The 25,561-nt window shown below is 39.9% G+C and overlaps 1 non-coding gene across 1 annotated transcript; it reads right to left on the bottom strand.

Annotated features, from left to right (window-relative positions):
* Window positions 1-21,914: 21,914 nt before the first annotated feature.
* LOC133807542 (small nucleolar RNA R71) lies at window positions 21,915-22,021 on the bottom strand. Its single transcript, XR_009879449.1, has one exon. It is a non-coding gene; the product is annotated as a small nucleolar RNA R71 (small nucleolar RNA).
* Between the last annotated feature and the right edge of the window lie 3,540 nt (window positions 22,022-25,561).

Below are 25,561 nucleotides of genomic sequence, written 5' to 3'. Positions count from 1 at the left end.
TCCACCTCCGAAGTTATGACAGTGGAGGAGCGACCACCAAAGAACCCAAGATATGAAAGTGAGTCCCTCACTTTCACTGAAGAAGATGCTCGACACGTGAGGTATCCTCACAATGACCCTCTTGTTGTGACAGTCCAAATAGATAATATGAAAGTGAAGAGATGTCTGGTCGATACAGGGAGCTCTGTAAACATTATTTATAAGTCCTCCTTCGAGAAAATGAAGCTATCTATCAATGACTTGAAGCCGTGCTCTCAAGTCATTTATGGGTTTACTGGAGAAGGATTGTCACCAGCCGGGACAATCAAGCTGCCAGTCACGACAGGGGAAGCTCCCAAGCATGAAACCATAATGACCGAGTTCTTGATTGTTGACTGCCCGTCCGCCTACAATGTGGTTATTGGTCGACCACTACTCACAAACTTGCATGCGGTAGTGTCAATTTGGCACCTTTCCATGAAGTTCCCGACCAGTGCTGGCATAGGCTGTGTCCAAGGAGACCAAAGGGAAGCTAGGGAGTGCTATAATGCCTCGGTAGCTAAGGCAAAGAAAGGGGCCAAGGAGAACAACATGATTGTATGTGTTGAGAGAGAGGAGGTGGACGAGATGGATGTCGACCGGAGTCTTGTAGTTGTAACTGATGAAGAGATGTTAGAGGAGTTTGGCCAGGAGAGCACTCTTGGTATAGGAGAGTAGAAGACCCCATCCGGTGATGAAGTCACCAAATAGGGCGTTGCCCAAAGCGAGGGAAGGGATTTTGATCCTCGCTTTGGGGATTATGAAAGTGATGTGGGACTGTCCGAGGAGTTAGAGGAGGTCCTTATAGATGAGAATGACCTGACGAGAGGGGTCAAAATTGGGAAAAATTTAAAAGCAGAGATGAGAGCACAGCTGATAGAATTCTTGCGAAGGAATCAAGATGTCTTCGCCTGGTCTCACAAGGATATGGTGGGTATCTCACCAACTGTGATTAGCCACGTGCTCAACGTGGATGAAAGCTGTCCAGCAGTGCAACAAAAGAGGAGATTGCTACCACAACCTTGTTCAAAAGAACATTCAAGTAGGCATAAGCAAATGGAAGTGGGGCAAGTATCAATAACTTTGCTAACACAATCTTGTTCAAAAGAAAATATACCATCAACTTCAGTATCTCATCATGATTTGAAAGCACTAATCATGGACAGTATTCGAGAATATTATGCAACAACAAGTATGCCTATTCTTGGATACCACAAACCATACCCGTCCCATTATGATTATGTTCCATATCCCCCAAATTTTATAAAATAACATTTTGAAAAATGTAGAAAATATTGTTTTATATTATGTTATTATTATTTATTTTTTCAAAAACCTCTAGAATGGGAAACCAAGCTGTATAAAATATTTTGTTTCCTTATTTATATGATTTTAGCATTACCCAAGAATATACTGTATTCAATACCAAATCTATTTATAGGTTGTACAATGCCTATTTAAATGGCATAGCTCTTAAGAAATAATATATCAGAAGCTATTTTCGACATGGTATCAGAGCCGATACCTTCACCCTAGAAATTGCACCTGCCTTCTTTTCCAGTCCTAGAAATTGTAACCTCCTCCTTCTGTCCCTATCGTAGCCTTCTCTTATTTCTCACGGCCACCTTACCCGATTCAACCACACAACCTACCACGACTTCCATCACTAATGATAACTCAGCTGACTCCACCATCAACAAGGGCTCTTCCGATGCCTCCCCCTCTCCATTTGATCACCAAAACTCTCTACGAATCACCATCCACTAGGGCTATGCAAAATTTTTTGCAACCCGCTATAACGCCCTACCTCCTTAGAGCCGTTACTAAGTGAGTTTAAAAACGTGCTTTCGACTTGCTAATTGAGGTTTTAGATCAAATAGTGTAATTAAGCCATAAACAGAGGAAAAACTTTAGAAATAACACCACAGCATTGAAAATCATAAAATTTTGACACCCGGGATCCCAAAATACAGTTTAGAAATATTTACAACATAAAAACTGAACCAAGTCGACTAAACGACAAAATCTAAGTTTATTTACAAGCATCTCCCAAAATCCTCTGGCTATGGTAGCCAAGCTAGCCAAACATGTACACGCCGCCTCACGCCCGCTACACTCATGGTTGGTTGGCCTTCTCTTTACCCTTACCTGCACCACAGAGCATCTGTGAGCCGAAGCCCAGCAAGAATACCCACAAACAGATAACATATGCAACACATATATCAAGCATATAAGCAGGCCACCAATGAGCTAAACACATATGGCCTAGCTGTCCTAGGTGTTTACCAAGCCCTGGGTTCGCGGACCACGCCGTGAGGATATCCTAGGTATCCTTTTAAGGATTGGCCCTGGCAACTCGCACTCCACGTGCTCAACGCTGCTCCCGGCCCCTTGCCATTCTCGGCCTTACACTCATCGTGCCCAATGCCGTTCCCAGCCCTTCGCCGTTCTCGGTCTACAGCGTTCCCGGCTCTTGCCGATCATTAACATCATAACATACATAGCATAACAAACAAGTACATAATTCTAGCATATTCAGTTAAAGGGCTACGCCCCGCAGTTCTAACATATTGGGCTCAGCCCTGCATACCAATTCTATTCAAACACATTGGGCTCAGCCCTGCACACAAGCTCTATGGGAACAAGGGTTTTCTTACCTGAGTCCCGAGCTCTCCGAGCACCGATGTCCCGAGCACAGTCCTCTAACTTGAGCCTCTCCGAAACCCTAGTCACAACATATTAACAATATCCATCCATCAAATTCTAATCTAATAAATAACTTTAAGCCATAACCCTAACCTCCGGGACCTTGAATTCTATCAATCCAGGTGATAAAATCCATCCCGAGCCTTAACCATTGAATTCCCAAGCCTAAACACCCTTAAAAATGCAGACTAGCACTAAGAGCCACGGCCCCACCCTCAAGAGCTGCGACTAGCCTCAAAACAGAGGATAGCACACCCCTGCAACACACATGGGTCGCGGCGCGCGCACCAAGCACCGCGGTGCGCATGAACTCCTCGGCCAAACTCGGCCGCACGCGCACATAGGCCGCGGCGCGCCCTTCCTAGGGCCGCGACCCTCACCTCCAAACCCAGAATTTCCATCTTCTTCCCTGCATTTTCCTCAAGCTAACTCACTCAAAAATTACCTAACAAACCCAGATAATTAACACACATTCCCGCTCAATATCAACATTAAAACCCCATTAAAATCTGCTCCAAAACTCAGCTTGAATACTTTAGACAAATCAAACTTAACCAACATGCAAACTCTTACAATCTAGCAGCAAATCTAAGCATAATCTTATAATTAAAGCTTACCCCTTGTTGAATTCAATCCCTGAAGTTGATCCTTAATCCACAAGCTCTTAGCTCCCAAGGTTCCCAGCTGAATTCCTCTAACCTCTAGCTGTTTTTCCCAAGTTCTCCTTAAGCCTCCAAAGAGAAGATATCCACTTGCTTAGAGAGAAAGAATGAGTCGGTTCCTTAAGTGTTCTGTATAGTTCTAAGGTTTGTCTTATTCAACTTGTGTCTATGTGGTTACCTCAAGGCTCGCGGTACCAAAACGTCCCTGTGGGCAAAATGGTAAATTTCCCCAGTATTCCCTCCTAGACCTTCTATCCTCAAATATATCTCCAAATATTTATTTTCATATCCCGATAATCCCATAACACCTAGTAACACCTAGTACCAAAATTACCCCTCGACTCGCCCCGAGTCCGAATCTCAACCCCGTTGTGACTTTCCGATTAACTGCTCCCCAGGACTGTCTCGGATCGTGCTGCACAGACATATCACATATATATTGCATTTATCACATTGATCACATTTATGCCCCTAATACCCAGACGGGGCCCACATGCACATTTAACTCAACTAAACATGCATCATTATCATGTATTCACATAAATCCACATATAAGCATATTAAATCATTTATTGCCCTCCAGGCACACTAATTAAGGCCCTAAGCCCGATTAGCAAATTCGGGTCGTTACACCCGCCCAACCCAAATAACCCGACCAAACCAACCCGAAAAAATTGATAAAAATACAACTAGAAAAATCCAACCTTTATTTCAAATCGCCCAATTATTATATTGGGCGGGTTGAAATTTTTGGCAACCCGCACAATTAAGGATTTGTCTATTTGTCTATTTTTTTATTTTATATTTATGTAATTATTAATGATACATTATATAAAACTAAATTCAAATTAAATTTTGAAAGAAAAACCCTATATTTTAAAGTACCAATTGTTTTAGTTACAAGTTGTTTAACGCCCAAAACGTGCATTCACTAAGCAGTGGTTGTAGTGTAGATGGGCGGTCGATTCCACTAGGAGGTAACTAAGAACAAAAATATTAGTATAAAAATAAACACAAAAGATTAGTACAAAGTGATTGAAATGACGATTTGAGATTTTTTTGTTGTCTTTTTGATGATAAAATGAGACAAGTGAAATAAAAATAAGAATTAATCAAGAGTTGAAAAGTAGAAAGGTTCAAGAATTATCCATATGCTTGTTTAGTTACTTAGTTACTTGATTTACAAAACTACACAAGTAAATAGTTCACATCCCAACATTTGCTTGGAGAATCTATTATTAAAGTCCATATTCTTTTCTAACAAAAGTCCATTTGAGTTATAAAGTTCTTTACTTTAGGAGCACAATGTTAATCTTATGAAAAATCTAAAAATGAGAAAATACCCAAAAACAATAATATAATAGAAGATTAGACATAAAATTGTGTATCAATATTACTTTTACTAATTAGAAACATATAGAAAAAGCATGACTATTCCTATATATTATTAGCACAAGTAAATAAAGATAACAAAATAAAGATGAGGTTGAAAGAACATAAACAACTCAAATGCATTATATTAAGAACATAGTAAATCAAAGTAGCAAAATAACATCACTAGCATATAGAATCATCCTTAACCTTCCTAGGAAGATTAGTCCTGTTGACGCGGTTTTTCGCCAATAATGGATTAAGAAATCCGATAACAGAGAGATTAGTGCTCTTTTCTAAACCATAATTAACTAAATGAACAACTTCTCACACTCACACTTTTAAGTGGTTCAGTGGTTAAAATCCACCTAGTCCACGAGGCAATATTATTAATCTCTAACAATTTATGCAGAGTTTCTGTATCTTAAAAAGCTATCCCTTTTCCTGTCCATTATCCCTAATATTTATAGTCGATATTCCTGGATATGTTTAGGTAACTGCGTGCATAAATATGGTAAATAATCAATTAGGATAATTTCCCATCTACATAGGGATACATTTTCCTATGTAAATTACATCTGTTATCTCATGCAATAAATATGTAATACAGCCTGGGCATTAATGAGCGTATAAGGAGCCTCAAAGTCTTTTAGGATCCTTCACTGTGCGTCATGTCTAGGTTTCCTTGAGCTGAACATCTTCCTCGAGCTGGAGATCAAAGATTGAACAGACTTTAGCTCAGACCAAGTTCGGAGTATCCAGAAGGCGATCTAGCCATCAAATGTCTCAAACTAGGTTATTTTCCTGAGAGGCAATCTGAAGATTATCTACTTATCATGTTGTTAATTCTTAACTCGAGCTGCTCACATCAAAATTAGTCAGATGTCCTACTCGCATGCTTTATCCATGTGTTTATCTGCTAGCTGTACCACCTAGCTGAATGATTGAATCCACAATTATTTTGGGGTACAATATTTTCCCCCAAGCTCCTGCTCGTGCATGACGTCGCTTTTGACATGCACAGTAGGGGATTTTAGGCTTCTGTTGTGTGAAATCGTGCCCACCCATTACTCGAGTGTTAAACATGTGGCCGTCTATAATAGGTGCATGTTCAGGTTTCGAGGATTGTGACAACTTTCCTGTTAACTTTTTGCCCTCGCATGGGTCATTTAATCTTGTCCTTTGGATCTCGAGCTGACTCGATCGAATGGCCCATATTAATTCCCGAAGTTTACATATAAATAGGAAAATCAGGCCTGAACTTCACCACCTTCGCATTCAAAAAGTTTCCTTTAAAAAAACTTCCCCTTTTTCTCAAACATCTTTCAAAAACCTTCATCATCCTCCCATTCTTCAGAAGCTCTCAAGCTCCTACATTTGGAACCATCAGCATCCCCGTCGAGTAAACATACAAGCTGTAAGTATCTCTTCATTTGGTTTAAATCTTTCATTCTTTATTTTTCAATAAGTTCCTTTTATTTTGGAAATTTTCCAGTACCGTCTCGTACTTTAATCATGTCCGAGTTCAATAGGGGTTTTCTTAGGCTAAAAGAACGATACTATGTTCATTTAGAAATAAGGTGCGTGAAAAATGGGCATTTTTCTGAGTTTTGAAAGGATGTGATTTTTGATGAATCGATTAAGTTAAATGTTTGTGTGAAGTAGTTGAGGGGTTTTTAGGATCGGTTCTGGGTTGCTTAAGGTTCACGATTCCTTGAGTGGTTTTGCATTAAATTGCTTTCAAAAGGGTATTAGGTCTGATACGTGAATCTCGAAGGATTGGGGACTTCCCCCAGTCTGTAGCGCGTGGCCAAGGACTGCGTGTGGAAACATGCATTGGTGCTAGGGTACATCTTAGCTTGCATATATTCTAGGCTAAATAAACCGAATTCAAACCCCTGGGTCACTGGACCTTTGTCACCATAGCTAGACTTTATTTTAGGTCGCCACTAACAAGCCGCTTTGTCATCAAGCGAGCTAGATCATGGCCAATCAAAAGAAAACCGTCTCGAGCTCTTCTTCTCAAAGAAAGAGTAAGGAAAAACAGGTTGCACCCGAAACCCGCCTTCCCCACTTTGGACCGGTAGTGGACAGGGAGATCGTAGTTGACCCTGATGCCTTTTCTGAGGTCGAGCACATCATGTCTTGAATAACGAATAAAGGCAAAGTGAACAAGATTTTGTTGAGCCACGAGATTAATATGCAACCCGATGGCCTTGTTGCTCGACCTCCGTTGGAGGGAGAGTAGAGCTGTGCCCCACTTCAGGATGATTTCAGGGCCTGGAGTGATGAGCATATGAAAGCAGGTGCTTTCCTCCCTTTGGACCAGTACTTCATAGAATTTTTAAACTACGTCGAACTGGCTCCATTCAAGCTCCCCCCAAACTCATATCAGCTTTTGGCGGGGCTGAAATATTTATTTTTGAAGTATGAATAGGAGGTCCCCACCTTGGCCGGCATCATGAATTTCTTCTGCCTCAAAGTCAACCCTGAGCAGAAGGGGCGAGGTGATGGTTTCTACTACCTCACTCAATTTCCTAACACAACCTCCATCATCGACCTCCCCAGCCACCCAAATGACTATAAAGATCAATTCTTTATGTCAAATGGGATCAAGAACTGCACTCACCGGTACTTCAACCGTCCTCGTAAGTTTCCTAACACTTCGAATTTCATACGTGAATAACTTTTTTTATTGAGTTTAACCCTCCTAACTGAGTCGCTTCTTTGTGCAGCTATATACAAGAGGATAGGGTGATCTGAGACCCTTGGAGGTCAGTACGAGACACTGTCTCGTATTCCTTCAATGGAGAAGGAGTTCTGAATGGTAGTGAACGATGCTACTGTGGTGGCTTGCAAGCTAATCCGTAAAGATCAAACATTGGTCATCAGAGCCCGAGGTCTACCTCTCGAGCTCCCTCCTCCTCAAGAAGTTCTCCCCGATGTTGAAGACACCGAAGAAGAAGAAGATGTGGCACTGCTGGTGCGCAAGAGAAGAGCTCCTAATGATGAGTAGCATCCTGACCCAGACCAAGCTGAGTCGGGTGCAGCAGCCAGCACTTCCAGCAAAGGTAACCCCTATAGAGAATTAAACCGGGTTACTGCCAGTTTTAGGCTAGTCCGATTTAACCCACGACAACTCGTGAGTCGACATCCTGTTGACCCGGACCTGAACGTGACCCTCCAACAATGTGTGGATCACTTGGTGGTTCTTTACGACCACAGTTATCCCCGATGCACCATAGTGGTACACACTACCCTCCACTTTAGGTCCACCATTTTTTAGGAGTATGGTTCGAATCCTACGATGTGGCCTTCCCTACGTCATGGTGTATTTTCCCCAAGTTTTAGGTAGATTGTAGATGAGTCCAGCTTGGATGAAGAGCTCGAAACCCGTAGGACCCAAGACATAATAATATTAGAGTCCCGCTCCCCCAATAATCCATGAGTTAGAGGTTTTACCCAGTCCGGTTCGTAACCCCGAGCTGATCATAATAGTTTCCTCCTCTAGCTCCAAGGGTAGGGTTCTTGCTTTATTCTTTTCATTGCATAACTTGACTAACCATTTCTTGTATCTGAATTTTCTGCTCATTCCTTTGTAGGAAACGATATGGACCTAAAAAGTCCCTTTAAATTTGGTAGGGTCGGAGCTGGACCCGTGGTCAAGAAGGCAAGAGTATCAAAGAAAGTTGCCTCCAAGTCCGGAGCTTCTACCGAATCTCCTGTAAAAGATAAAGGTGCTAACTCCACCCAGAGACAGCAACAACAAACTCAACCCCCAACTCTGGTAACGACCGTTACTATTCTTGAGGCTCCTACTCCTCTTCCTCGACATGCACCTGGTCCGGTCCCTCAGGTTGTTCAGGGTGAAGTACCCTTCGTTCAGATCCCGACAAAACCACTTGAGTTGGCAAGGATCTCAGAAGCATTCCGAGGGACTGTATATGAGATGGAGAACCATATGGTGGGCCAAGCATATAGAGCCAATGTTAAGGGCCTGAGGGCTATTGTAACGTCCTCCTAATCCAGATCCGTTACACTGTGTAATTTAAATAGTGCTTAACTTGCTAAACGAGTCATTTGAGCTTAAATCGTATAATAAAAACTAACCACATGTTTAGGTACTACATATTTTGGTCAAAAGTGAACCATTTCATTAAAAGAGTTTGACTTCCATACATGGGATCCCAACGTAGTTTAAAACGGTTACAAACCCAAAAATGTATACAAAAGCTGACCTAGGCGACAAAATCAGGGTCCAACCTTAGTTCAAACTGATAACCTTGGCAGTGGCGGACGAGCAGGCCACATATGTAAACTCCACCCCTTGAAGCTCTCCAACTCATGGTTGGCTAGCTTTTCATTTCCTTTACCTGCACCATTTAGCACCCGTGAGCCAAGGCTCAACAAGAAAACATAATCATGCTTATAAGCAGTACATTATTAGATTATAGATCCATAACTAGCATGCCTAGCAGTAATAATCCTACTCATGCATGCAATCAATCCAAATAGGTGACCTTAGAGTCACTCCAGGGCCTATTGCCTAATCCCTCATATAACCAGCCTTAGAGCTGGCCAAACAGGTATGATGCTTAACAGTCCCAATGACCTTAGGGGCGTTTAAGCATATATCTCGCTTTCGGGTAAGCTTAAACCTATTGGCCAGCATTCAACACGCTGGTCTGCTCTCGACTCCTAAGCCGAGCCTTTAAACCCTCAACTCATAAGTCATGTCCCTTAACCTTCGACTAATAAGTCGATTCTTTTAACCTTCAACTGATAAGTCGATTCTTTAACCTTCGACTGATAAGTAGAGTCTTTTAACCTTCGACTAATGAGTTTGGTCTATTAACCTTTGACTGATAAGTCGGGTCCTTAACCTTCGACTGATAAGTCGAGTCTTTTAATCTTTGACTAATAAGTCGTGTGATGCCCCAAAATCCGTAATGTGGTTTAATGGTTGGATTAGTAGGCTGGGAGGGCCATAATTGATTTATTATGCCATTAAATTATTATATGCATGTTTATGTGAATTATATTATAATATGATGTCAAATACATGCATGTGGGTCCACATTTCATCATAGGGGTATTTTGGTAATTTGGCCCATTGAGGGCGTAATTGTATATTTGTATGCATGCCAATGATCTATTGTTGAGGCCACATTATAATGTGGATTTGTTCGAGCTATTAGGCGTGAAACGATCTTTGAGTGCAAATTAGCGGTTTAGTCATAACGAGATTAAGTTCGAGGCTCGGGGTGAGTCTCGGGGTGATTTAATGATTAGAGCGTTGCCGGGAATTAAAGGGTAACTGGATATGAATTATTGGTATTTGAGAATATTGAGAATAGCGAGAATTGGAGGGTGTTAATTATGATTAACGAAATAGGTGGGAAATGACGGTTTTACCCTTGGGAGTCTTTAGAAACCTTTAAATGACCTAGGGGAAAAATAGTCTTTTCACCCCTAAGATATATATCAACCCTTTGGACTGTAGAAGGTTACCCAAAGCAGAGCACTCTTCTCCATCATCCGATCCTCATTCCTCCTCCTTCTTCTTTTCAATTTTTGAACCCCAATTTTTGAACCAAGCTAGGAAATCAAACGTTGGAGCTTAGGACTTTAGTTCATCCATTGAAGAGGACTCAAATCCAGCTTGAGGTTATCCATGAAACCTTAGCCATACTCTGTTTTTCTAATGGTTTTCAGCTGAGAAATTTGAAGTGTTTCGTTGGGAATCAATGGAAGTTTATGAGGAAGTTTACTTGGGTTTTGATGAGGTTGGGGTATAGATGAGGTTTTGGGGTTAAATGGCATGTTTGAATGATGTTTGGGGTTGGTTTGGAAGCATAGTTTTCAGGGGAAGTCGCAGAGGAGAAGACTAGAAAAATTTGGTCCTGCAGGTGGCGCTCTAGCGCTAGGTAGAGCAGGGAGATGGGTCTCTCTAACTTGGGGCAGCGCCCCAGCGCTACCAAGCAGCACCCCAGTGCTAGTCCACTTTCTAGCAAACCTATTTTTGGGGTTTGGGATGACTTTGGGGGCTCGGGGATTGGTTCCTTTACCCCGTTTGGGTGGATTGGGAGTCCCGAGAGTGCAGGATTGATCACGAGAGTGAGGTTTTAGATTGTGAACCTTTTATTGATTTACTTTATTAATGGATTCCAATTGTTTATGACTAGGTGACCGATATAGGATCAAAGAATTGATCGTTCTCAAGGTTCGTTCTTTTATTATTTCTCACTCAAATTAGAGGTAAGAAAAATGCACCCCATATGTGACATGCATGGTTATTATTGAGGCATGTTGAGTGTTTAAATGTGGACATGGATTGCATATCAAATGCTTAGCAAATCTTGCTTACTTGTGAATGGCACTGACTTATTAGTCAGAATCGGCAATGGTGTCAGAACTAGCTGTGAAGCTATGACTTACTAGTCAAGTTCGAAAGTAGTGTTGGGCACTAGTCGTATGGCATTGACTTATGAGTCAAGGACAGTTTTAGCATGTTTGATGCAAGCCGATAAACATTAGATCTAATCAACATCTGCATTGAATGACTCATCATGAGCATTAATGCTGGACCGACCCAAAGTTCGATGAAAACTAAAAGTGATTGCCTAGTTCTATGACTAGTTACTCAGAGCCAGGGCCAGAAGGCCCATGTGACCCCATCGTCACATGGCTAAGGGTACATAACACACAATAGTGACTCCATGGTCACTCACTTGGTTTACATTGGCGACTCGCTCATCAGTCACTTATTCCGTTAAGCTAGTGACTCGATCACTCACTTGTAAAGGGTGCAGAACCCATGTTAGTGACTTATACATTTGTCACTCATCAGTTTAGGACTATAAGTCCTGGATGATTATCATGATCATCGCTTGATATTATATATATGCAGTATTGAGTTTTCTTGCTGGGCTTTGGCTCATGGGTGCTATGTGGTGCATGTAAAGGGAAAGAAAAGCTCACCCAGCCTTGAGTAGAGAGCTTAGGTGGCGATGTGTACATATGCGGCCGCTTAACCACCACGGCCAAGGAGTTTCTCGGAGGAACTAGGGGGTTTACCCTATTTTTGTCGCTTAGGTTGGCGGGTTGTAAATTTACACTGTAATGACCATTTTGAATTGTAAATAACTTGTAAACGTTTTTGTGGGCCCATGAACTTCTTTATGTTTTAAATAATAACACTTAGTTGCACATTTTTAACCAAAGAACACAATTAGCGAGTTAAACACGGTTCAAAGTTCACAGTAACTGTCTTGGGGTAACCAGGGTGTTACAAGTTGAGTCCTTTAACTTTCGCCTGATAAGTCGAGTCCTTTAGAACCGGCTATGCCCTTGAATATTAAGCCAAGCTCTTCATCAGATAACACAGATAAATCTTTAGCTTATAAGCTGAGCTTCCCAATCAGATATACAGACAAACAATTATTACATAACATAGGTAACACAATGCATTTAATATGTTTAATAAAACATTCTCAACATAATGTAAATCTTGTACTATAACCGGGCCAAGCCCTAAACTCAGATCAGGTGCAGTTTTCTTACCTCAGGTCTGAGTGCAAAGAAAAATAAAAAAAACCCTCAAGCACGTTCCTGGTTCCGAGCCCCTAGCGGTAACCTAGTCACAACAATAATATAAAATCCCGTCAATAACAAGCGAATAAAGGCTTCTGAACTGAGTCCTAGCCTTCGGGACGTCAAATTCTACTAAGCCAGGTAGTAGAATCGATACCTCGACCTTAGGTTTGAGTTCCTATCACTCGAAACCCTTCCTGGCCATTTCTGCCTATGCGCGCCGCGACGCCCCCTAATAGGTCGCGACTGTAACGTCTTGCATTTCGGGTACCTTGAAATGACTCGGGTCGGGATTTTTCCCCGAGTTAAGAATATTATTTTAAATAATATTATATTTGTTTGGAATTTATTCCATGAGTTATTGCTAGCCAAATTATGAATTTTGTGATTTAAAAGTCAAGATAAGACTTTCGGTCTTGGACCGACACAAAAACCCTGATCGGGTAAAAATTTCGGAAAATAAAATGAAAAACTATGGATAATATATTTTGGGCATAAAATACATTCATAAAAATTATAGTTTGGTAAAAAATAATAAACCTAAGAGAAAATGGAAATTTTAGGGCATTTTGTGTTAAATGCTTAATTTTGCCGAATTGGGGAATTTTATTCCATGAATGGACCTTATGTTAAAAATTTATTGTGTGATTAATTAAATTAAATGTGAGAGAAATTTAATTTAATTATTATGTGTTAATTTTTATTTTTAAAACTTAATAAAAGTGAAAAAGGTTATAGGAAATCAAATTGGATTTTTCTTCTTAGGAAATATTTATTAACCTTTATATATAAAATATGTATATAATCACATATATAATTGAAGGGTGGTCGGCCATGTGGGGGGGATTTATTTGGGTAGACCAAATTATTTAAGTTTAATCCCCATTTTAAATATTAGGGTTAATACACAAGTTGATAGTAAAATAAAAATACTTGAGTGTTTTAGATATTAAAGAGTTGTAGAAACTCTTCTAACCCTCCCCAAAAATCGACCCCCACTCTCTCTTAATCATTCTCATCTTTTTTTTGAAAACTCTCTCAAGTTTTCTCTCCATTTTCAACCTCAAGAACACTAAGAAGGCTTGAAAGCTAAGCTTTGGTCTAGGAAGGGTTTTTCCCTAAGGTAAAGTTTCAATAAACTAGACTTTTGTAAAGTTTTAACCATAGATTGTTCATTAGCCAATTATCTATGTTGTTGAGGGGAGTTGGTTAAGGTTTTGAAAGGGTTTTGAAGGAGCCAAAGATAATAGGAAGATCCAAACCTTAAGCAAGAACAATAAGAGGTAAAAAGTTTACTTTTTAAGGTTGTTATTGTATGGTTTTAATTTTTTAAGTATTATTTTGTATATTTAATGCTTAAAGTTTCTTATTGGTGATGTAATAAGGTTATGATAGTTGTTTTATAATTTTTATGATGCTTGTGTGATGATTTTTGAAAATAAGGACCAAAACCCTAAAACAAAATACATGTTTTGAGCTGTGACTTCCAAGGGGTCAAGCATCCAAAAATTTAATTGTATTGTGATGTTGGTGAGATTGAATACATAAAATTGAGCTTTTGAAACACTCAAAAATGTTTAAAATGAGTGAGTTATGCTATTTCAAAGTTTAGGTAAACTGTTTTTTCGTATTCTTAATTTCAGGATCAAGTTTGGACAGCCACTGTATAGGGAAAATGAACCTAGTTTTTTATAAAATTTGGTGGACATATTATTGGAATAACCTAGTATTCCACTGTAAAATTTGGTAAGAAAATAATGAACGGTTTGAAAGTTATTAAGTGTCAAAGTTTGGAAAAAATAAGGACTTGAAAATAAGGTCATTTTTACCTCATTGTTGGAAAATAATTTCATCAATAAAAAATGCTCCTTTTGACCTAATATTTTACAAAGACTTAAATGGCATACCAAAAATGGAATTGGGAAATTTTGGTAATAATTGGGTAAGTAAATTTCAAGTTATGAGTTAACAAAGTATGTAGTTAAAAATGTGAAAAATAAGGGTTTCACACTTAGTGCAAAAATGAAATTTTGGAACTTAAGGTAAAAAGTAAAATTTTGCTTATTGCAAGATAAAAACTTGGCAAGTCTTGAAAACATATTTTGACCTAAACTACCACTTTGATTTTAGTGGGAATTATTTTTATTACATAATTTTTATTCTTTCTAAAAATAAAAGAATTTATTTATTAATAAATTAAAAGAGTGTTTAAAACCCTATATATTGAGAAAATAATTGAGTGAATTATTTTTCTAGTAAGTAAACTTGATTAATTGACTTTGGAAAGATTAACTAGCCAAGATGGGAAATTTTTAACGGCTTTCCTAATTAAGACAAATTAGGCAATTTTCTTAAAACAATTTTTAGAGATAAAAACCTGAAGAAAAATAAAAGGAAAATTAAGAGTTTATTTTCGTTAAAAATAATTAAGGAATTTAATTAGTATTTTTGGGATATAATACTGGCTAAAATCTTTTATATATTTTACCGACTGTTGAAAGTACGGGTTAATAGCGAAACTTTTAAAGAAAAAGATTTTTAGCAGATTGTGGGAAAATACTATTGTGATACCCGAGCCTAGATATCGAGACCATAGGGTAGGTCTCCCCGAGACTTAGGATTTAGTCTAAAATATTTTTGTATGAATTTCCTTAATGGGTTTAAAACCAAATAAGGATCTTTTATCCTTAAAAATGATTTTTATTAAAATGACCAAACTGCCCAAAATAATAATAATGAATTATGAAGTGCCATAATTAATCCGACTATACTGTATGGATAACTACAGTATTGGCTAGCGTAACTGGACTATACATTGGAGGGTGAAATCCTGCTGAGAGTTAAGGACTCCAAGTAAGTCAACTTATATTGTGTGGCTGCAACATGAAACGACTATTGTATTGTATGTTAGTATAGGGACACATGCACATATATACACTGTCGTAGAAAGTTGCTTAGAGATGTTAGTCTAGTGAGTGCTAATTTAGAAAATATGAACGATATATATCTGTCATATCCTAGACGACTGATCCCCGTCACACTGCTTGATTTTATTATGTCCGGTTCATTACTGTGATGAGTGGCCAAGAGGTGAGGATTGATGGTTAAACCTAGGGGCGCCAAAATGAATAGGACCTAGGGGCCCTCATGCTTACTTAATCAGTGAACGGTTAGAACCCGAGCAAGTGCTCTGATAAGTTATTCCCGGATAGCAGCCGTGAATATTGGCCATTCAGTGAGAGTGCCTAGAGATACTAGGGGTTGCCAAGTTTGAGTGAGGCTGAACACCCTAGAGGCAACTGCTCACCAGCACCACTGGTTAAAATAGAAATATGTAAAACTGTGTAAATTCGATTACACTCTTGGATATGTAGTGATGCCCTAGGTAACTTGATGGTTTCCCTTGTGAGGGATTTACTCTTGGATAAGTACCGATGCCCTAGATAAAATGATGGTTACCCTTGATGGTGATATTTATTGGCTAGATCTTAGTGTTGAGACTCAGTTCTCTCTTACAGATTAGCATTTATGCTCGAGGGAGTGTTACGCCCGAATTGTTGGAAATTGTCGAGCGTTGGTCTCGAATTATATTGTGATATATTATATCTGCTTGCTCTAGGATTTTCTGAGTGCAGGGATATATTTGTTGATAAGATATAGTTGTGATATAATATATCTGCTTGTTTTGGGATTTTCTGAGTGCAAGAATTTATCTATTTATATGAAATAATTTGTCATTGGTTATCAGACATGACCATAAGTTTGCCAGGACGCTTTTACGTTTTTGAAATTGATTGTGTAGGGTCCAGATGGATCCGGAACCCTAATTCTTTGCATGCTTTTGTTTTAAGGTTGAACTTACTAAGAGTTTTCGCTTACCTAGTTGTTTCCTGTTGTAGGTAAGAACAAGGGCAAGGCAGAGCAGTGAGCACTGAAGTCTACCTTGCAAATGTACATTTGGACCGACCTTTTGGGAAGTCGTTTTATTTTTGGAAATGTTGTGTAATTTTCCTAAACTAGGCTCACTCTACTCTTTATAAAATATGTTTGTAATTAAATGTTAAGTATGGCCATACGACTTTTAAAAAGTTTTTTTTTATACGAGTTTTTGAGACTTTTTGTTAAATGAAAACATTTATATTTCCGCATTATCGAGTCTTAAAAATCCGAGTCGTTACAGTGACGCTCCTCAAGTTAGAGGCCAGCCCCTGCATTTCCTGGGACACGCCCCGCGACTCAGCCTTGAAGGGTCGCAGGGCGCTTACGCAAAATAGAACACCCCAGAGCCTTGGGTTCATGCAGGTCGCGGTGCGACCCTACGAACCCAAAGTTCTAGCTTTTCCTCAAGCCAATTCTTATCCAAAAATCATCCCAAACAATCCCAATAATCACAATCCAATCCCAGAACAACATCAACATAATACCAGCAACAAAACCCAACCTTAAGTTCAAGAAAAAACCCCCACAAATCTCCAATTCACAACCTTGAGCTACAAGCTCAAAAACACTAGAAAAAACCAAAACAAAATTAAATTAAGATATGGATTTGTAGCTTACCTCAACTGTGATTTCTATCCTTCTAGCTGTAGCAAGTCCAACCCTAACTCAAGCCTTCAATTTCCCAAGTTTTCAGCCTTTAATTTCTCTTAGTTTCCTCAAAAATCACCAAGAGAGAGAGAGAGAGAGAGAGAACGAGTGAGAGAGAAGTGAAAGCTGCTGAGAGAGTTACATGTTGTATTTTTCTAGTTTTTGTGAAGCTTACTTAGAGTTCAAGTAACTCTAAGTGAATTCCGAGGCTCGGGGGTACCAAAAATGTCCCCTAGGGTAAAATGGTCAAAATCACAGAATTCCCTCCTAATCTCACTAACACAGAATATATCCTCAAATATTTACTCCCATTACCCGATATCCAAGTAATGTACTAAATACCCAAAATACCCTTTGGCTCACCCCGAGTTGGGTATTTGGTCCCGTTGTGACTTTCCCGCTAACTTTCTCCCTAGGATTGCCTCGTGTTGAGTAACTCAAATATATCCACATAATAATGTGGTCTCACACATATATCACATATATTTCAAATATACCAATAACGGGTCAAATTACGCAAATTGCCATTCTAATAAGAAACAGGCCCACATACATATTTAACACACCTAAACATGTATATATTGTCATATTATATTATAATAAAACTCACAAAATCATATAATGATACACATATATATATCACATAAACTCATATTCCATAACTAAATCACATATATTCCATAATTTGCTATCTTGGCCCCCTAATCAAGGCCCTAAGCCTTATTAGGTAATTTGGGACGTTACAACTATCCCTTTCTTACAGGAATTTCATCCTCGAAATTTTACTTGAACAACTTGGGATACTGGTTCTGCATATCTGACTCCAGCTCCCAAGTCGCTTCCTCGACCTTGCTGTTCCTCCATAATGCCTTAACCAAAGGTATCGTCTTGTTCCTCAAGACCTTGTCCCCCCTGTCTAAAACTTGAATTGGTTGATCCTCACAGGATAAATCTATCTCCAGTTCCAAATCCTTGTAACTCAACACACGAGTCTCATTAGATACATACTTCCTAACCATGGAAATATGAAATACATTGTGCACACTAGACAATGTCGGGGGTTAGGCCAACCTTTAGGCCACCTGACCGATCCTCACCAGGATCTCAAATGGTCCAACAAACCTAGGGCTCAGCTTGCCCTTCTTCCCAAACCGCTTCACCCCTCTCAATGGTGACATGCGGAGGAAGACATAGTCCCCAGCTTGGAGCTCTATATCTCTACGCTTGGGATCAGCGTAGCTCTTCTGTCTACTTTGAGAAGCGAGCATCCGAGCTCTAATCTTCTTGATAGCCTCAGTGGTCCTCTGAACTGACTCAGGACCCAAATATTTCCTCTCACCCATAACATCACAGTGAATGGGTGATCTGCACTTCCTACCATACAACATCTCATAAGGTCCCACTCCAATAGTCGATTGGTAGTTGTTATTATAGGAAAAATTTATCAGAGGCAAATATTTACTCTAGGACCCTTCAAAGTTCAATACACATGCTCTTAGCATGTCCTCCAATATCTGGTTAGTCCTCTCAGACTGACCATCGGTCTGAAGATGATAAGTTGTACTGAACTTCAGCTGTGTAACCATCGCCTTCTGTAAACTTCCCCAAAACTTGGAAGTAAATATAGGGTCTTTATCTGACACGATAGACCTCGGAGTCCCATGGAGGCGTATTATCTCTCTCATATAGAGATCTGCATACTGGTCAACTGTGTAATTCATCCTCGTTGGTAAAAAGTGAGTTGACTTCGTATACTGGTCCACGATAACCCAGACTGAATCGTACTGGCCCACTGTCCTGGGAAACCCTACCAGGAAATCCATTGTGATGTCCTCCCATTTCCACTATGGGAAATCCAAAGGTTGTAGTAGCCCCACTAGCCTCTGATGCTCTGCCTTGACCTACTAACAAATCAGGAACTTTACCACATACTCAGTTACGTCCCTCTTCATCCCAGGCCACCAATATAAAGCTTTCAGATCCTGGTACATCTTCGTGGTGCTTGGATGTAGAGAATAACGAGTAGTATGAGATTCATCCAAAATCTCTCGCTTGATCCCAGTGTCCATCAGAACACAAATCCGATCTTTGTACCTCAATAAACCCATGTCTGACATTGTATAGTCCCTAGCCACTCCAGCTAGGATGTCCCCTCTAATCCTCCCCAACTGTGGGTCACTCAACTATTTCTCTTTGATCCTCTCTAAAAGAGTAGACTGCAGAGTGATGTTGGCTAACTGGCCCACCACTAGTTCAATACCTGCTCTAGTCATACCCTCTGCCAACTCTCTCGATATCTACCTAACATTGTACCACTGTCCTGGACCCTTCCGGCTTAAGGCATCCACCGCCACGTTGGCTTTCCTTGGGTGGTAAAGGCTTTCACAATCATAATCCTTCACCAGCTCTAACCACTGCCTCTATCTTATGTTCAAGTCCTTCTAGGTGAAGAAGTATTTCAAGCTCTTGTGATTAGTGTATATCTCACACTTCTCACCATACAAATAGTGCCGCCACACCTTCAGTGCAAAAACCACTGCTGCAAGTTCTAGATTATGTGTGGGGTACCTCTGTTTATATTCCTTCAGCTGACGTGACTCATAGGCAATCACCTTCCCTGTATGCATAAGGACATAATCTAAACCCTGTCTCGAGGCATCACAATAAACCATAAACTTGTCCTGATTTCTAGGAAGACTCAGAACTGGAGCAGTGATCAGATTCTTCTTCAGTCTCTGGAAGCTGTCCTCACACCTATTGATAACACTATATTTTAGAGTTATTAATTGAGATTTTGAACTTAAAAATCTAAGTGAAATAGAGTGTTTGTGTTGTTATTGTGTGGTTTTAGTCATTTCGTCTTTTAATTTTTGTTTGTGTATTTTGTTTTAATTAATGATAAATCTTGTGGGAAAATAATGGGATTATGATCTAAAAAAAATGTGATATCTATTTTTGAAGGCAAAAAGAAAGGATGCTTGGAAAGCTCGGTGAAAAATGTGCAAAGAAAGCATCTTGGAGCTGAAATCGTAGTACTTTGTTGTAGCATCATTTCAACTTTGCTGCCACAAAGTGTGCACAATCAGCAGAATAAGTTACGCATACTTGGAAAGTCATTAAATGAGGTGGAATGACATGATGAGATGGAGGATGAGGTGGTAAATAGCTTTTTTTTTTAGGGAAAAGGTGGTCCCCACGTGTAGAAGAAAGAGAAAAGGGTTTATACCCATTTTTGGAACCCTAGGGAGAGAAGGATCATCTTCAACAAAGACCCAGCCACCCAACACCATTGAAGACCATTTTTTCTGCATTTTTGAGCTGAAAAACACCAAGAAAAGAAGGGAAAAACGCGAAGAAGAGAAGAGAAACAAGAATAGAGGAGGAGGAGAAGAAACTTTCAACCATTGGGGGCTAGAATCTCTATCTTTCTTCTATTTTGATTTTGCATTATTTCTCTAAGTTTTGAACTAATAGAACAATATGGTGGATGTTTATGGTTCTTTGTTGATTTTTAGTATGAGCTAACTTTTTAAAGCTAGGATATTGATGAACCCTAATTTGTAGCAAGACCCCAAATTGTTGATTTTAAATTTATGCTAAGTTGCTCTTGTTCAATTAAGCTATATTTATTGCTAATTCTTGCTTGAGATTGATCAACTTGAGTGGGTTACAAGCTAATTTGAATTCTAGAAGGGCTTAAATTAGTGGATAGGCTTAGTTGATGCATGTTGATAACTATGTTGTTGATTAGTGGATAATTTAGGGATACATTATTCACCATGAAAACTTGAAGGATTGATACTTAAAATTATGTTCTTGAAATTGAATTTAGCATAGGAATATGTGAATTTAATTGATAGAACTTTAACATGAGCATTTGGAAAAATGGCATGTGCATTGAATTGGAAATCCTAGTTATAAGAGAACTTTGTTGTAGCATTAAGGGTAAAACTACAAATTAGGGAGAATTGGTATTCCTAGCTATTTCCATCAATCATTTGACAAAGAATTACTCATTGATTTAGTTTAAATTGTTTCCATTTTATTTTTCTAAAGTAATTTGCACATTATTAATTACTTGCATTGATTCAAAGTGTTTGCAACCCAAATTGTAGAGTTGATTTTTTAAATATTTAGCTTAAAGCAATCCTTGAGGAGACGATAAAATTACTTACTACTGTATTACTTGTTAGACGATTATGTACACTTGCATATAATAAAAGAAATATCGCAACTAGTTTTTGGTGCCGTTGCGGGGGATTGCTTAAAGTCAATTATTGTAAAGTTAATTATTTTGCAATTTGGTTTAAATTTTCTTTTATGCTAACTTGGGTGATTCTCGTGCAAATTGAGGTTCACACAGTGTATGAATGAGAATCAAGACCTTGAATTACTTGCCCTTGATCCAGAAATTGAGCATATATTTAGAAGGAGGCGAAAAGTACAAAAATAAAAAAGGAAAGTAGTAGTGATGGATGCTGAGCAAGGGGCTCAACAGGGAGCCGCTCAAAGAGCATCAAATCTAGCAAGAGCTGCTCAAGAAGGAGTAGCTCAAGGGGGAGTAGCTGCCAATAATGGGAAAAATGGAGTTATTGTGACTGATGACAGAGATCATGCTATTAGGAAATATGCTCTCCCCCTCTTCTACGAGCTTAATCTGGGCATTGTTAGACCAGAAATTTAGGCCGCACCGTTTGAATTAAATACAGTCATGTTCCAGATGCTTCAAACTGTTGTCCAGTTTAGTGGGATGCCAACAGAGGATCCTCACCATCATCTTCGCTTGTTCATTGAAGTGAGTGACTCTTTCAAGCTGCCCGAAGAAACAGAGGATGCCCTGAGATTGAAGTTGTTCCCATACTCCTTGAGAGATAGAGCGAGAGCTTGATTGAACTCTTTGCCATATGATTATGTGACTACTTGGCAAGAGTTGGCTGAGAGTTTTTGATGAAGTATTTTCCTCCCACTAAAAATGCCAAGCTCTGCAATGAGATTACTTCATTTCAGCAACTTGATGAAGAATCTTTATATGAGGCATGGGAGCGGTTTAAGGAGTTGTTGTGCAAATTCCCTCACCATGGCATTCCACATTGCATCCAGATGGAGACCTTCTATAACGATCTCAACGCTCATACTAGAATGGTGGTTGATGCTTCAGTGAACGGAGCTCTTCTTGCTAGGTCCTATAATGAGGCATATTGTAACGTCCTGGTTACCCCAGAACAGTTACGGTGATCGGTGAACCGGAAATTTGACTTGCTACCCGAGTCCTTTGGTTAAAAACGTGCTCTAAGTGTTATTATCAGGCTAAGGTGGAAAACCAATAAAAATGAAAGGATATATTTTATTAAGTACATAAAACTGTTCATGGGCCCATCAAAACATTTACAAGTTATTTACAACTCAAAATGGTCACTACTGTTTCAAATTTACGAACCCGCCGACCTAAGCGGAAAAAATAGGGTAAACCCCTAGTTCCTCTGAGAACTCCTTGGCGGTGGTGGTCAAGCGGCCGCATATGTACACATCACCACCTAAGCTCTCCACTCAAGGTTGGGTGAGCTTTTCTTTCCCTTTACTTGCACCACATAGCACCCATGAGCCAAGGCCCAGCAAGAAAATACAATATAGCATGATATAATATCAAAAATGATTGTAATAATCATTCAGGACTATCAGTCCAAACAAGTAAGTGACAGAGGAAAAGTCACTAAAGTGGGTACAACTCCCTTTAACCATGTGACGATAGGGTCACCGGGGCTTAACAGATAAGTGAACCTTTCACTATCTTAAACATGATAGGTGCATGGTGACTAGTCATCAACATAACCTTCCTCATGACCATAGAGTCATAACCCTGGAACATCGTTCCCTAGCCATGTGACAAACGGTCACCTAGGCCTTAGGCCCTGGCTCTGAGTAACTAGTTTAGACTAGTCAAGCGCTTATAAGTTTCATCGACCTTAGGGTCGATCCAACATTAATGCCTTAGAGCCATTCAATGCTGATATCGATTAGATCTAATCTTCATTCGGCCCTGCGTTCAGGACGCTTATGCCGTTTTTGACTCTTAGGTCAGTGTCCCTGACTAGTTAGTGCCATATACAAGTAAACAATATTAACTAGCACTTAATATGCAATCCATGTCCACATTTATCAACCAACATGCCTCAACAACAATCAAGCATGTCACATGCGCAGGGTGCATTTTTCTTACCTCAAGTTCGAGCAAGAAATATAATAAGAACGACTCTTGAGAACGATCAACCTTTTGGTTCCTTAGCGGTTACCTAATCACAACCAATTATAACCTCCATTAATGAAAATCAACATTGAAAGGGACTTAACCTAAGCACCACTCTCGGGACCTCGAAATATGCCCACACGGTGAGTAGATTCGATCCCGGGCCTTAAGGATTGAAACCCCAAGCCAAAAACCCTTAAAAACACTCAAAACGGGACTTTGAAGGAACAGAGTAGTGCTACAGCGCTGCTCCCTAGTGCCCCAGCGCTAATCTCAGAACCCCCAACATTCCCAAATGCCTCTTGTGTAGCGCTGTAGCACCCTAGCGTGGGCGCTATAGCGCTACCTCTAGACCAGATACCCCCTGAAACCTCCTTCGATTCTAACTTGATTCCAAAGCTTCCAAATCCCATTTTTGGTGCCAAATGAACCCAAAAACCATCCTAACATACTCCAAACACCACAACCATAAGAACCCTAGGAAAAACTCCCAACAAAACCAAGTATTCAACCTAGAAATCACAACAAAAAACTAGAACTAAAACAGGGCAAGCCAGAGAATTCAATGGCTAGAAACTTACCCAAAGCTCAGCTTGTGATGCTCTTCAATGGTGGAACACTCTCCCAAATTCCCAAGGCTTACTTCCCAAGCTTGAATCCTCAAGAATGGTTCAAAAATCACAAAGAACACTGAAGGAAAGATAGGTACGGGAGAAGCTTCAGGTACTTACTCTGTTTTTCCTCTTTCACAGCCCAAAAATGGTTTATATCTATCCTAGGGGTGAAAATACCATTATACCCCTAGGTCAATTAAAGGTTTCTAAAGGCTCCCAAGGGCAAAATTGGTATTTTCCATCTATCTCGTTAATCATAATTAACGCTCTCCAATTCCCTCTATTCTCGATAATCTCAAACATCAATAATTCACATCCCACTACCCTTTAATTCCCGGTAACACTCTAATCATTAAAATCACCCCGAGCCCCGAACTTAAACCTGTTATGACGATACCGCTAATCAATAATCCAAGATCGTCTCATGCTGAATAGCTCAAACAAACCATATTATAATGTGGTCTCAAAAATTTATCACCGACATGCATACAAATATACAATTATACCCTCAACGGGCCAAATTACTAAAATATCATAATACTCAAATGTGGACCCACATGCATGCACATAACATCATATTATAATATAATTCACATAAACATGCATATTATCAATTAATGGAATAATTAAGCAAGTATGGCCCTCCCGGCCTACTAATCCCGCCATTAAACCACATCGGAGAATTCAGGGCATTACAACTATCCCCTCCTTACAGAAATTTCATCCTCAAAATATACCTGAACAGCTCAGGATACTGACTCTGCATATATGACTCCAGCTCCCAGGTCGCTTCCTCGACCTTGCTGTTCCTCCACAATACCTTAACCAAAGGTATCGTCTTATTCTTGAGGACCTTATCTTTTATGTCAAGAATCTGGACTGGCTGCTCCTCAAAGGAGAGATCTGGCTCAAGCTCCAGATCCTCATAGCTCAGAATATGATTCACATCAGATACATACCTTCGAAGAGCTGAAACATGAAATACATTATGCATGGCTGACAATGCCGGAGGCAAAGCCAATCTGTAAGCCACTTGACCAACCCTCTCCAGGATCTCAAATGGACCTACAAATCTAGGGCTCAGCTTGCCCTTCTTCCCAAACCTTCTCACCCCTTTCCATGGCGAGACTCTAAGGAAGATATAGTCTCCCACTTAGAACTCCACGTTCTTGCGCTTGGGATCTGCATAGCTCTTCTGTCTACTCTGAGAAGTAAGCATCCGAGCTCTAATCTTCTCAATAGCCTCACTGGTCCTTTGAACTGCCTCAGGACCTAAGTATCTCCTTTCACCTGTCTCATCCCAATGAATGGGAGATCTGCATTTCCTACCATACAGCATCTCATAAGGTGCAACTCCAATGGTAGACTGATAACTGTTGTTGTAGGACAACTCTATCAAAGGCAGATACTTACTCCAAGATCCACCAAAGTCCAGCACACATGCCCGCAGCATGTCTTCCAATATCTGGATCGTCCTCTCAGATTGCCCATCTGTCTGAGGATGATAAGCAGTACTGAACTTCAGTTGTGTCCCCATGGCCTTTTGCAAACTTCCCCAAAACTTGGAAGTGAAAGTAGGGTCCCGATCTGACACGATCGACCTAGGCGCACCATGCAGGCGCACGATCTCTCCCACATAGAGATCTGCATACTGGTCGACTGTATAAGTAGTCCTCACTGGCAAGAAGTGAGCTGACTTGGTGTAGCGATCCACTATCACCCAAATGGAATCATACTGACCAACGGTCCTGGGTAAGCCCACCACG

Source organism: Humulus lupulus, chromosome X (assembly GCF_963169125.1).
Source record: "Humulus lupulus chromosome X, drHumLupu1.1, whole genome shotgun sequence".
Lineage (NCBI taxonomy): Eukaryota > Viridiplantae > Streptophyta > Magnoliopsida > Rosales > Cannabaceae > Humulus > Humulus lupulus.
The sequence above is the reverse complement of the archived record's forward strand: the minus strand, read 5'-3'. Positions and strand labels throughout refer to the sequence as shown.